The following is a 15,682-nucleotide window of genomic DNA, read 5'->3' on the forward strand; positions in this document are numbered from 1 at the left end:
CCTGTGTCAACCCGACCTGGTACGGATCACACACTGATGAGCAATACTCAAGTACAGGGCGAACGAGTGTTTTGTAAACCACCTCCTTTGTTCATGGACTACATTTTCTAAGGACTCTCCCAATTAATCTCAACTTGGCACCCGCTTTACCAACAATTAATTTTATATGATCATTCCACATCAGATCGTTCCGTACGCATAGCCACAGATATTTTACCGAAGTAGCTGCTACCAGTGTTTGTTCCGCTATCATATAATCAAACAATAAAGTATCCTTCTTTCTATGAATTCGCAATACATTAAATTTGTCTATGTTAAGGGTCAGTTGCCATTCCCTGCACCAAGTGCCTATCCGCTGCAGATCTTCCTGCATTTCGCTGCAATTTTCTAATGCGGCAACTTCTCTCTATACTACAGAATCATCCGCGAAAAGCCGCATGGAGCTTCCGACACTATCTACTAGCTCATTTATATATATTGCGAAAACCAATAGTCCTGTAAAACTTCCCCGTGGCACGCCAGAGGTTACTTTAACGTCTGTAGACGTCTCTCCATTGAAAACAACATGCTGTGTTCTGTCCGCTAAAATCCTTCAATCCAGCCACACAGCTAGTCTGATATGCCGTAGGCTCTTTCTTTGTTTATTAGGCGACAGTGCGGAACTGTATCGAACTCCTCCGGAAGTCAAGGAAAATGGCATCTACCTGGGAGACTGTATCTAATATTTTCTGGGTCTCATGAACAAATGAAGCGAAGTGCGTCTCACACGATCGCTGTTCCCGGAATCCATGTTGATTCCTACAGAGTAGATCTGGTTTTCCAGAAATGACATGATACACGAGCAAAAAACCTGTTCTAAAATTCTACAACAGATCGATGTCAAAGAGATGTTGTGCAAGTTCATGAAATTGCAGAAAACTTAGAATATTATTGCTATCATTATATGTGTTGCTGTTGTTTACGTTCTGTATTCTTTATTATGTTTTCACTTTACTATCTACTGCTTTTACTATTTTGTGACAAAGTTTCCGTTTGTTGCTCGAATTTTGGACAACAGCGTATATTTACTTTTATACTTCAATAGGTTTGTCTGTAACACCGATGGAGAAAGGTGGGTATTGACACACACACACACAAACACACACACACACACACACACACGCAAACAAACAAACACAACCTCATCAGATCTTTTGGTTGTTGTTGTCTACGTAGGCTGCTTTCGTTGTAAGTTTTCCATCCCCACTGTCACTGCCCTACCCAAAAGAGAAAACCGACTGTAATGAAACCATGCGGTCATAGACGTAAGTACGAGATACTGCTGTAGTTAGCACCAATGTAAAGGATGATTCGAAAGGAACTCGCATATCTCGGTTATTTATTACAGAAAAATTATAGAAGATAGAAACGCATTGCTAATGTCACTGGATAGAGGAAGGTTCAAAGTCACATGTTCGCACAGACACTATATTACACATTCAACAAAAACAACATGCGTTGCTCGAGGAACAATGAAACGATAGTCAATTTCATTCAACAAACGAAACAACAGGTCTATATTTATTGAATCTGCAGCTTCATTCGAATTTGGTTTCTCAGCTCTTGAAGGAAAGCCGCCACAGCTCGAGGAGGACGGGGGGGGGGGGGGGGCGTCAAGAATGGGGGGGGACAAAGACTGGGGGGGGGGGGAATCAAGGACTGTCTTTTATCTACCACCACAGAAAAAAATCTCTAGAAGTTGTCTTTGAAACCGTTCCAAGGGAATGGAATGATGCGCAGGTCATTCCCGTCTTCCACAAGGATTTTCGAACAGACGCTCCCATATTTTGGAAAAAATGGCATTTTGTCCATGGAGTGCGTGATTGATTATTTTTTAAAAATAAAGTTTACACAAAGCATGAACCTGTGTTCAGTGTATGCCACCTTTAGAATCTGAAGATGGTCACTGTATGGCCGGAACCGGTTATGTCTGTGTCATAACAATCTGATTGCGTCTATAAATAAACAATAAATTAGGTAGTGCTATATCGATGACGTCCGACAGTTGTACAATTTTGGGACATGTTTAATGTTTTCGTATTATGACATTTAGGCAGACCAAAAATTGAGGGGATCAAGATGGATGTCTCAGACAACGATCACCCGAAATGTAATTGATTCTGTTCATCCATGAGACCCATAAGGCAGTAGATACGAACCCTTAGGTTGAGACCGAGTTACTTGACTTCTGTAAGGCGATCGACACAGTTACACACTGTCACCTAATGAATAAAACACAAGCTTTTCAAACATCTAACCAGGTTTGTGACTTTATTAGATAGTTCTTAGCAAACCAAACACAGTATGACACTCTTAGCGTAGAGAAATCTTCGGATGTGAATTACCTTTGGGCGTACCCAAGGGAATGACTAGAATTTTGTAACGAAATTCTGCAGTTCGTCAAGAAATAAATGCTTCCCGCAAACGCTAGCATTCAACCTCCAAAAGAAAGAAATATAATGTACAGCGTTTAGTAGGTAGAGCTCATATTTATTCTATGATTATACGATTTCCAATCAGTCATTCGAAGCAGTTATACACATGAAATATCAGGAAATAGTCATAGGGAACAATTTAAAGCGAAATGACCACATAAAACCAATCGTAGGGAAGGTAGATTCCAGACTGAGATTCATTAGAAGAATCCTCATAAACGCTAGTCCACCACGAAGGAGGTAGGTTGCTAAACCGTCCTTTGATTGATATTAGAGTATTTCTCGTGATATTGGGACGATTTCTAGACGTAATTGATAGAGCAAATGAGATTAAAGTAACCGGGAAAGCGTAACGGTGTTGTTCATCCAGTTCCTGTGACAGATGCTACAAGAGGGGCATTGTGCGTCATGATGTAGTTCACTGTTAAAATTCCGAGAGTCTATGTACCCAAAAGAGCAACCCAATATAATATTTCCTCCTACGTGTACAACTCGAGAAACCCGTGAAACAGCAGCGCGAGAGAACAATCGTGCTTCTAGCGCACGACTCGATCGTGGAAGGGGGATAGAGGAATAGAGACCGGCAACCCAAATACTAATAACCTCACCGTGGAATCATTTTCGAATATAAATACAGTTGTACATTCAATATGGCTTCTGCAAGCACCGACGGTGTGGAACTAGCTTACTATATTTCTTCACAAGATTGGGAAGTGAGCCGTGTTTCCTGACTTTCAGAAAGCATTACGTTCTACTACACTTCGTCAGCTAGTAAAGAACATACTTGTTTATGGAATGCCCGTACAGGTATACAGCTGCAGTGAGTGTTTACATAAACTTTATTGTTACTGATGTGGTAAAGCTATAGTCCCCTCAGTACTTCAGAGATCCAATGACTAAGCCATGAATCCAGCTTCAAGCTTTTGGAGAGAGGGCAAGTGTCGTGAACACTTATAAGCTGTGACTGAAGCATTTTACAGTCTGAAGTGAGGCTGACGTCCGCAACATAAGATCTATGAAGTATCGAGAGAACCAAACGGTCTCCAGGAGTTTGCCCTTTTAATGCGGCATATGGCTTAAGGACAGAAGGAATAAGAGGCAGGACAGAAAGGCAATATTCGCTACCTACATAGGGTTCACACACATTGCTTATACTTACATGCAATAGGATTCGTTGTCTTACATCACACAGAACAAATCTGAAGGAGTATTCAGAGCATGTCGGTTAGACAGCGTATTTACCAAACTTTTATTAAGTAACTTTTTTTGTTTGCATGACAGCTCATTACCAAATTTTGCAATTGATTTTAAGCTAACTTCTCAATCACCAAGATATTCGGAATTTTAAGGATAGGTAACAACCAGACGACAAGGCAATTGTAACTTGCGGTCTTTTCAGTCAGTTTGGTGGGGATGTAGGTGGTGCTGGAGAAGTTTGTTAGATCTTGACATCTCAGTTGCCCTGCAGGACTAGCGTGTTGTGCGGCTAGTATCAGAATGCGTTCCAGGTGGTGTGCAAGTGGATGGGCATGGCTGAGTAAAGAGAAGGGGAAGAGGAGATGGACAGATAGAGATGGAGCAGGAGACGTGTGTGATATAGGTGGCACTTAAAGTTACCTGGTTATATTTATTTTAGTGAAAGTCTGACCTGTAATGACGATTGTGTTTTTAATGTTTTTAATGTTAAATTGCGTGTTACATGCTAAACTTTGGGCGTCCGGTTTTGAATGGTGCACTTACCTGATCTTGTAGCTTACAGATGGCGTAATGCTATCTGTTAGAGACGAAATTGAACAGCGAGAATGCATAAGCAAATCTAACTGTGAAAATTCTAGGAAAATTGTGCCTTCTCTGAAACTTGTTGTTATCGCAAATCTGACCTTGAACTCCTATAAAAGAGTACCTGTGAAATTTAATAAGATAATCTGTTTTCTACTCTACTTTGTTTATCTAGGTAGCAATGGATAACGCTGTGCTACCTTCTCTCTCGATAAGAGAGTTGAAGAGTCTAGATACTGCGATATGCTACTGTGCTATGCGTTCTCTAAAAGCGTTGCTATCATTCTTTATTCACAATTTTTTATAATGGTTTTCAATAAATTGAAAAGTAATCGACTCTTAGGAGATCGTCAATGACTCTGAGATAAATGAACTTAGTAGTAATTCATATCATTTTCCTTAATAACATTTTACAAAACTTAAGTAATAGTTAAACTTCCTCTAAAATCAGTTAAGTATAATCAGGGTGTTAAAAAATTGAACTTGACGTGTATAATCTTTCCTTAAACAAAATCCCAAACTCTAATTCATAAATCCATTTCTCCAACAATGATCAAGAAACCCTGACAAAAAAAAAACCGAAAGCAAAAATATTTTGGATCTGCATGTCTGACAGACCAAGAATACTCCATTATCAAACTGCTGCCGCAAATAAAACAAACTTAATCATTCCTCGTAATTCATTCTTCACAAACAATATTATAGTAGAACTGTCAAAATCAATCCCTTTTCTCTCCAAAACAAAATATTCCTTTAATCCCTAATACAGCTTCCAAAAATCTCTATTGTTTGCTGATTGCTACTGCAAAACCAAAGCTCTACTGTTTGCGTCTAACACCAATGGTCAATCGTCTGTCTTCTCTCCTCTCCTCGCGATCAACAGATAAATTTTTGCGGTCATAGGAGAGCAAGATGACCTTTAACTCATCTTTGTGGAGTACTGCTTCTCTGTCGGGGCCGCTCACGTATGTCTATGTAGTTCAAACCTTTCGAGAGCGAATACAAAGGTCCAAAACAAGAAAAATTTCTGATAAATTTTACACACACACCTTTCACTGTTCCTTGGCATCTCTGGCCAGATTTGTTTTTAACAAAGATAAGACTACAAAATTCGCTAAATGAAGTTAAAAAGTAGAAACAAAGAAACGTTAACTTTAATACAATAAAATATTACATGACCAACGACACTTACAAATTGTTATCAATTTCTTGAAAAGTCATAGTAATAGTACTTGATAAATTATTGTGCACAGACGCACCAACACTCCCATAAACATCAGCGTGCTCAAAGCATCAGTAAGGAAACAAATGTGTTGATGTAGTTTAGCCAGTATATTGTGTGACACATACTGTTATAAAGTTTCATTATTAATGTTATTGTAATTTATATCTGTAACAGGAAAGACCAATACATTAAAAACATAAATGAAGTGAAAGGAATACCAAGAAATGGTCAACCCCTTCTACCTTCTGAAAAGGGAAAGAAAATTACGATACACATATAAATAGGATGGAATGGCTCATGATTTAACTTCTACATATTTACAAAAATGCAGTCGGTAATCATAATGTGACTGCTTAACAACCCAGCTATGCTAAGAAATGGGTGCTGTTTAAATAATAATAATAAAAAAAAAGCCCAAAGAATACTCTAGAAAATGTTGTTCATTAGAAATGTGGTGTCGATTACTTGATTGCTCTTGTGCACAATATTTCGACTTCATTCGCATTTGGATGAGCTATGTGGAGAATACGGAATGGTCCATTGTAGTTTAAGAAGAGTTTTTGAATCTAGTTCTTTGATTTGCAAGATAAGTGGTGAGTGCTAAATAAAATCTTTTGACCTACTTTGAATTCTTATTGATGCATCTTCTCTTCTGTAGAGTGTTTTACGTTTTAAAGAGCTATTTCAGTGAGTTGATGACGTCTTAAGTATTATGACTTTGAAAAAGGTACAGTTTCTCTGATATTGTCAGATGGTTGTTTATTTATCATTCCAAATGTGGAAAGGGTAAAGTGAAATCATAAGGCAATGAATTGATGGTGTACTGGAAGATTTGAATATACCTGTCCCATTCTGTGTGCTTTTTATGACTGTATAGTCTGCATAATTTTCCAATTTCTTTCTTGATTCTTTCAGACACGTTGGAAGCAGCATGGTAGAGAGAACTGAAAATTGGTATAATTTTCTGTTTTTCAGTATACATATCCAATGAGCAGAACGGTATTGAAGTTTACTGTCAGAGTTAAATTAGTCGATACGTCCAACTTCTCTTAAAAATACTTGGTATATGCTGCAATCGCTTTACAAAGTGATGGAAAAGGGAGAAATAAAATAATACGAAAACCTTGTCTGCTCGTAGTAACAGGCCCATACAGGTCCACGACTGCTAAATGACTTAATTTAACTGAAATGTTAGGAAATAGCTGAGTAAAACGTGAAGTGGTGTATGTTTTAACTTATTGGCAGAGTTTGCATTTGGTCAGAACACGTCGGATGCGTGTTTCCGTGTTGAGAAAGTAAGAAGTCTGACAGAGTACGTAAGAGCATTTGTCCACTCCACAGTGTGCGTAACTAAGATGAGTGCACCAAACTAACTTGTTGATTAAACTATGTGGAAAGAAGACAAGCCTCGTATCGCTGCCATGTTTCAATCATTTGAACAGAATGTTGTTCCTAACCAAATAACAATGCCCAACAGTCGACTAGTTCGTGTCTCACATTAGCTGCTTAATATTCGTCCATATGGGATCTGTATCTTGTTCTTTAGCAGTGTACCTTGAAGTAGAAGAAATAGATGATTTTCCAAATTCAGTTTTGCTTCAAGTTACCTCAGTTTCATGATCTGAAAATGTTTCCAGTAATGAGTTGATGCAGTTCTGTTGGTACCAGGTTTCCTCAGAAACTACTCTGTCGTCGACATAAGTAGTGATTTTGTCCCTTAAACGTGGTGGAAGAATGGAGTTCAAACCTCCAATGAAATCTGCATATGAAATATTAAGACCGAGAGGTAGTTCGCTAAACTGATAACAAATACCAGAGCATAAAAAGGCAGTATATTTGGGACAATTGGGGTGAAATTCGATCTGCTAGAATCCTAATAACAAATCAAATGAGGAAAACACTGAGAATTCATGAAATTTTTGGAATAACTCGACTAATTTTTGCGTTTTGTCTGTTTCTGTTAGTATGATGTCGTTATTTAATCTAGAATGTAAAACAAGTCAGAGAAACATCTTTTTTAAAATATTATGTAACGTATTGGTAAAGGAGCTAGCTGCTCTTTCAGTTATGTCTTGTTGGAACACACATTCAGTTTAGTTTCCTGTTTTCCTTGTCTCTATAAATGAATGGAGTAGTGTAATATCTAGAAACAAAAGTGTTGTTGGTTTTGACTTGAAATTCGTAAACAAATCTGCTCATAGTCCTGGGAACACTGTTAAAAACACGAGTCTGTAGAAATAGAAATACCTCTAACTGTTTCCTATACCTATCTGTAGCAGCCTCACAAGCTTCACAGCCGTCCATTTTCGCTTGTGTTGTTTGCGAAATATCTAAATTTGATTCCTCATTTTCACCTATAAGAGGAAATTCAGCATCAGTGAAGAATGGCATGTACCAATTCGTGTATTTGGTTGGCTTGGCTGACTGTGGCCTGTTAATCTCCTTTTCCGCCACTGAAAAACTCTTCTCAAAATGCAGTGTAACCTGAGTATCATTGATTTGTAGCGAAATGCATGAAGTCTCTAAATCGAATACTGATTTTCGTCTGTTTAAGAAATCCATGGCAAGCATAATCTCTGTTGATAGTAGTGGAACGATCCAGAAGTTCATAAAGAAAGTGTGACCTTGGACAGTAAACTGTAAAGGTGTTTGTGATTCCGTATCAACACCTTTCTCTGAAACAGCTCCTCTAACGTTTGTTCTGTGTAATGGTAAACTACCACAGGTTTTATGTGAAATGAATTTATTGAATGCTGCATCACTAAGTACTGAAACTGGAGAGCCTGCATCTAAAACTGCGGTTAAAGTATGTTTGTCTTGTCGTATGCTGATGACTGGACGATAAATTGCTTTCGAGGTTCCTCTTTCTCTTGCAACAATGTGCCCCTGATGTCTTCCTAACAAACAATATTTTCAGTAATGTCGGTGCGATTTTCTCTCCTTGTAAATCCTCTCTACTTATCTCATCTAGTCATTATTGACCACTACTGTTACGCATCTGTGAAATAGGTTGCGAAACTTCAGCTGTTTGTACAGATCCTCTCGGTTCTGCATTATTACTATTAACCTGTCATGGGTCAAAACGAATTGACCAATTCATTTAAAATAAAATGTTGCTATAGGCTGTTTACATATCTCTTATTGTCATATTTGTCTTTTCCCGAAATCCTTTGTTTCGATGTCTGTTGTCATGATAGTTGTGATAGTATACATGCTGAGTGTGCACATGCAAACTTTTATTCCTCTATACGCAACAGTTCCCAGAATAATATTGTTGCCGTGGAGGACTGTTCATGCTGTCCTTTGAATTACGAAAGTATTGGTTGTTATGATAAAAATTTCTTTTTTGTTGCTGGCCGTACTATGGTGGTCTATTGAAAATGTTATACCCATGATGGTGTTTTTGCTACTGTTGGTTATTCTCGTACCTTCTGTCTAAGTTGTCATTGAATAATCTGAACTGTCTTCTGCTCCGATTGTCATTGTAACTGCTGCTCTTCTGGTAAAAGTTAGTTTTTGTGCATCTAGTTGGATTTTTGAAGGTCAACCAATTGTGAAACGTCACGGAATGTATTCCTGTTTTCTTTCTGATGTCCTGACAGCAAAGAAACACGTAAAGGTCTTGGATGTTTAGAAACACAATGCTGGATTAAAGTAGATTGGTAGTACGGTTATATCAAACGTTGGTTCTGTTGTACCATATGCTCGAAGAATTGCGTTAAAGTTGGAATTGTGAATTTTCAAAACTTGGGAAACTCATGACTTTGTTCTTAATTCCACGCTGTGGAATCTCTGACCAGTACGCTGCGATAAATACAGTTTGAAATTGCTCTAAAGAAAAGCATTGAATTGCTACAGATCTCAACCGCGTAGCTGGTTCACCTTCCTAGCAACTGCAAATAAATTCTGACTTGTGTGTCAGTGGCCAAGCTGGTAGTAAGGAAATGTCGAACTCTTTGGTCCAATCTAAAGGATGTATATAATTGATACCACTGCGAGAAACTTTAAACATTCTAACCGATAAAAAATATTTATAATCAAATCAATCGAGTCTTGGCAAGTCATCCAAGTTCTCTCTGTTGCAATACGTTTGTGAATTTTCGTGTTTGTTTTCAAAATTTCATTCACGACTAAGCTGGTCGGAATGCTGTCCTTCCATGAAATACTTTTCTCGTCCGAGATGCTCTCACTACAATCACGTGTAACTTGTTCTGTCAAATTCTTTTCAATGGCAGCTAGATGTGATCCAAACTTTTTGATTTCTTGTTTGTGCTGTTTTTTACCGACATATGTCCTTCTTTAAAACGTTCTAAAGACGGAAATTCTTCGTTGCCTGGAAAGCGTATATGTAGTTGCGTGTCTGCTGAGTGATCGTCCGTAGTATATAACTCGATTTGCTCAGTTTCCTTTGAAAACTCATTGATCCGTCCTTTCTGTGTTTCAGATTGTTCTTTTGCTCTGGTGTCAGTTTTATTTGTTTCCGCTTCAAGATTCTGAATCTGTTCCGAACGCTTTTGTGATTTCTGTTGTCATTTTGCGGTCGCGACACTAGAACTGCTTTATTAAATTTTTCTATAATTGAAGCATTCTCTTTTTGGTGTGTATTTGTAATTTATTTAAATTCTTTGGCAACCCCAGCCGACCTCTGAGAAAAATTATGTTGTAATTGTTTGTGTGATTCTGAAATGTCTTGTATTCTTATAGACGTTTTGCGTAATCCTGTTTTCGGGATGTCGCTGCATTTTTTTACGATTCAATCTTTGATTTCTTTTCGTTTCGTTTCAAGTGTTTTGTTATTTTCTTGTAATTTCAATATAATTATTTTGTTGTTTTTTTATCAAGTTGACTTGATAACTCATTAGCTAGTGTTTTGTTACTGTCTTGTAATTAGTACTGAAGCATAGGTGCAAGTACATTTTATGAGAAAAAAACCGCTCTAAGCGTTGGATGATGAACTGATTGTTCTTCTGTGTTTTCACTCACCGCTGCATTTTTCGAAAAAATATTATGTTGTTTGTGTGGTATACAGTCCGAATGCGAGGAATCTAAAACTTTTAATATCGAGTCTTGTTTCTCATCATCATCAGAAATATTTACGTTCTTAAAAATGTTCCCATTCCAGTTGTGCATATTGTCCATATTCCTCGTTATCTGATTTTATGGGAGGGAAGCATCTACGTCAAGTATTGTTTGTCTGAATTAGCCCTTGTAGCATTAATAAGTGACTCAACAGAAATTATCCAGGAATTTTCGACTGGACACCTGCCACTCATCTCCAGATAGGCCCATCGAAGTTCGGAAAATTTTAAATTTCACACTTAACTTACTGCTGTCACTCTAATTTTGCATATTGGCTATCTGAGTTTGATTGCTATGTGACTCGCTATATACTGTGTTGTGTGGCATGGTAATTATAATATACTGGAAAATATTCAAAATAAACAAAGAAATCCCACTGACCTGTAAGACACAAATAATTAGTAAACAGCGCAGCAGCAAAACAAATCTACAAGCAAACCACAACCTATACCAGTGCACTTCATGTGAATACTAAAAAAAAAATAAAAAAAAAATAATCAGAAATCCCCTCACGCCCGAACCTAGAAAGAATGTCGCAAGGGAAAGTAAATTGTTTAGATTTATTTTAGTGAACGTTAGTATGTAATGCTGATTGTGTTTTCAATGTTAAATTGTCTGTTAGAAGCTACTCGTTGCACGTCTAGTGAATCTACAACATTGATTTTGCTTTTAATGCTAAATTGTCTTTTATGATCTAATCTATGGACTGCCTTACTTTTATAATTGTGCACACACTAGACCTTAAGCTGATCGCTTGCTTATCCCTGTTGGTTACAAACTTCAGCTGTGAGAATGCATACAGAAATACGTCTGAGAATTGTAAGAAAATCACGTCCTTTCTGAAACTTATTGCTGTCACAAATTCTGGCTATGAACTTCGATAAAAAAACTGGTTAATTTAAATGTAAAGCTGGACCCTGAGAAATTTAATTAAAGAAAGAATCTATCTTCTACACTATTTGGCTAAACTGCGTCGCAGTGAATTTGTAAAAGCTGTGACAATATTTGTAAGACCTTTAATTAAAAACATGGTGTGCAGACAATGGATGATAGGAGATTGGTTGGTTGGTTGAAATGTAAGAGGGGAACAAACAGCTAGGTCGTCAGTCCCATCGGATTAGGGAAGGATGATGAAGAAAGTCGGCTTAGCCCTTTCAATGAAACCATAGCGGAGATTTGCTTAAAGCGATTTGGGGAAATCACGGCAAACTTAAATCATGATGGCCAGACGCGGGTTTGAACTGTCGTCCTCCCAAATGCGAGTCCAGTTTGAAGATGAACTATCCATACATCAACTATACATTGCACGTGGTCACGTTTTTCGTTATAAATCTTAGATATGATGGCATAGCTATTCAAACTTAACGAGCACAAACTATCAGAACCAATTTAAGGTGCAAGGTGAGCTTATTTTATGCATTTTGTCCTATGTGAAAACGTGTTACATAAAAAATTTATTTTTACTTCTGTAATTATTTACTGATTTTTCCGTCGCGTGTTGGCAAAACAAGCTGATAACAACTCATAACACTATATCGCATATGTACTACAGGACCAATTTATTCAGGTTAAGCGGATTTGAGCTTACAGGGACATCATCAGAAATCAAGTATCATGGACAAAGAAGTAGCTTCTTTGACAACGATAGTCAGTTGAAACCTGATAACGGCCCTCTAAGCCGAAAAGCAGTTAACCTGTATAAAGTAATCGTGTAGAACACAACAAATATAGTGCTTTAAATTTTTTTATAATTACTTAGGAATACGTCGATATTGCATCTATTAGTATCACTGACATGGAAACTGGATGGCTCCATATCGATTAGGGGCGTTGGATGGTAGGTTTATATGGGGGAGGGGACCAAACATCAGACAACGAGGTCACTGGTCACATCGGATTAGGGAAGGACGCGGGAAAGACGTCGGCCGTGCCCTTTCAAAGAAACCATCCCCGGCAGCCGCTGTGGTCGTCAGATTCTTGGCGCTTCAGTCCGGAACCACGCGGCTGCTACGTTTGCAGATTCGAATCATGCCTCGGGCATATATGTGTGTCATGTTAGTTTAGTTAGGTTTAAGTAGTTCTAAGTCTAGGGGACTGATGACCTCAGATGATAAGTCCCACTTTTTTAAAACCATCCCGGTCTTTTCCTAAAGCGATTTAGGGAAATCAAGGAAAACCTAAATCAGGATGGCCGAACACAAGTTTGAACCGTCGTGATTTGAGGCTTTCAGCAACCTACAGTAGTAACTTAAGATTAGGACGTCTGTTCAAAAATTCCGGAACTTCCACCACAAAATCTTTCAACGCTTACCTTTTACTTATTGTGCATGGTCTCTTTCGAAATGCTCTCGTCCGTAATTGATATATCCCTCCCAACGCCGTATCCACTTCCGGAAGTCTTGGTACGCCTCTTGCTGGGTCGCGCGAAGAGCCGTCTGTGAATTTTCTTTTACGTCGTGTATCATTGCAAATCTTCGTCCTTTCAACGGTGTTTTCAGCTTTGGAAATAAAAAATAAAGCCCGCAGGGCCGAGGTCTTGAGGGTTCGCAGGATGAGGCAGCAGAGTGATATAGTTTTTTGTGCAGTAGTCACGCATCAACAAGGATGAATGGGCGGGTCCATAATCGTGGTACAAGAGCCATAAATCGTCTCGGCACATTTCAGGCCGTAAGCTTCTCATTTTTCTCGCAGGTGTCGCAACACGTTTCGATAGTACCATCGATTAACAGTTTGTCCCTGTGGCACCAATCCATTATGAACTAATGCTTCAACGTAAAAAAAAAAAAGCTATCAGCATGACTTTGACATTTGGCTTCAACTGACGAGCTTGTTTGGTCTTGGAGAAACTTTCCCGAACCATTGTGAGATTGAACCTTGGTATCAACACAATAACTGTTGACCCACGTCGCATTACCAGTTATCATTCTCTTAAGGAGCATTTCGTTCTCATTTGCGGGATCCAGAAGCTAATCACAGACTGCGAGGCGAAGGTCTGTCTGGTCCTGACCCATGAGACGTGAGACGAACTTGGCGGCAACACGATGGACTGCAAGACTCTGTGTCAAGATTTCATGAGATGATCCCACTGAAATGTTACAGTCTTCTGAAATCTCTCGGACAGTCAGTCTTCTATTGCCAAGTACAATTTTGTTGACTTTCCCGACATGAACGTCGTCGATAGATGTCAAATGGCGTACTGAACTACTTTCAAACCACGTATTATCGCAAAATATGGGATAGAGTGTCACAGAACTGGTACAGGATTTAGGCTGGAAATCATTAGATAAAGTCGTTTTTCTTTGCGACGGAATCTTCTCACGAAATTCCAGTCACCAACTTTCTCTTCTGAATGCGAAAATATTTCGTTGACACCAAGGTAAATAAGGAGAATCAGAGCTCGTACGGAAAAATATAGGTGTTCATTCTTTCCGCGCGCTATACGAGATTGGAATAATAGAGAATTGTGAAAGTGGTTTGATGAACCCTCTGCTAGGCACTTAAATGTGATTTGCAAAGTATCTATGTAGATATAGACCATTTCTAACAACGAGTACATCTGAATCACTCATCACCGTGGGCCTCCTGCATCATTTGGTACGTCTCTGTAAAGGTTTTCTTGAGTCTCACGCAAAATTTAAAGCAGACGCGTTGCTTCTCCTACTCCGCCATCTCGAAATTCACAAACTATGAGTCACAACGCTCAATGTAACTGCACTATAACTAAGAGACACACAATGAAACTTCCAGCAGTTACACACGAAACACAGGCGTGTGTAGCGATGCCAACCTCATTACAGTCCAACACACCAAAGGCGCGAAATTACGAATGTTCCGGAAGTTTTCGCACAGACCTAGTATGCAGTCAATGTCCAATAAAATGCATCTGGAATCGATAAATTTGTTTTTGACTACCAAGTCAAGTTCCGCATTTCGAGTACTATACTTTCGGAACGTCATCTTCGGCGACCATTTTCAGCGAGAGGATATTTCTCGACGACAGTGATTACAAAAAAGAAATAGAGCGGCAGAGAGAGTCTCATCGAGAGGCGGAGGTTCTCTGTGCGGTGGCCAGGCCACGCTTTGCAAACTGATCCCTCATGCCACTGCGGAATATTGAAATTAATACTGTCGGCGCCACCTCTCCTACTTTTTCTGCATTGCCGCCTCTCTCCCTTCGTGTCTGTGTCCAGATTCCGGCGTCCTCCCCTCCCCCAGTAACGTTCGCCGCCATGGCACGCCACGATGGTGGCGGCTGGGTCCTCTGGTCTGAACGGAGCGGTTTAATTCTATTGGTCGACGCCTCTTGGGAGCGCCACAGTGTGAGACACGGACCGAACGTGGCACAGAGAGAGAGAGAGAGAGAGAGAGAGAGAGAGAGAGAGAGAGAGAGAGAGAAGGAGAGAGAGAGAGAGTGCGAGAATGAGAAATAGGGGTGGTGTAGGTATACGAAAGGAGAGAGAGAGAGAGAGAGAGAGAGAGAGAAAGAGAGAGAGAGAGAGAAAGAGAGAGAGAAGGTCCCGCCGGCCAGATTTCCGATGCGCCGACCGTCACGTACCGCTGCGGTCTTTGGAAAACGGCCATCGTTCGTTTTGCGGCAACACCCCGCGACTGCAATTTCGTCTGCATTGATCGGGGAGGCATTAGAGTTCGGCTGAGGCTACTGTTTGAACGTGCACAGTTGCCGCGGCCACGGTAACTGAGTAACAAGTACCATCTCACATTCTTGACTCTGGTAGATGTTAGCGTTCCTCTCTTATTTGTGTAGCTGACAACGAGAAATCAATGAAGGGAAACGCCATCATCTTATAAGGAAAATTTTGTTGAAAGTACGGCTTTAAAATGCCATAAAAAGAGAACAGCGCCAGTATTTGAAATCAGCATCTTCAGCGACTCATTGTAAAATTCGTGACGAATAGGTATTTTAATTTTATCACAAATCGTTAAAGCGCCGAAGAGCCTAAATTGTGAGCATAGCATTGTGCTTGGAGAGGTAGAGCGGAGGGGTGGGGGGGGTGGGGGGATTTGGGCACCTATTTGAGCTAGGTACGTGGGGTAAAGTGTGTTTGGCTTCAACCGAACCAGCGGCCATTTGTATAGCTATTCGAACACATGTCTTAATATACCT

This window comes from Schistocerca gregaria, chromosome 6 (genome assembly GCF_023897955.1).
Source record: "Schistocerca gregaria isolate iqSchGreg1 chromosome 6, iqSchGreg1.2, whole genome shotgun sequence".
NCBI lineage: Eukaryota > Metazoa > Arthropoda > Insecta > Orthoptera > Acrididae > Schistocerca > Schistocerca gregaria.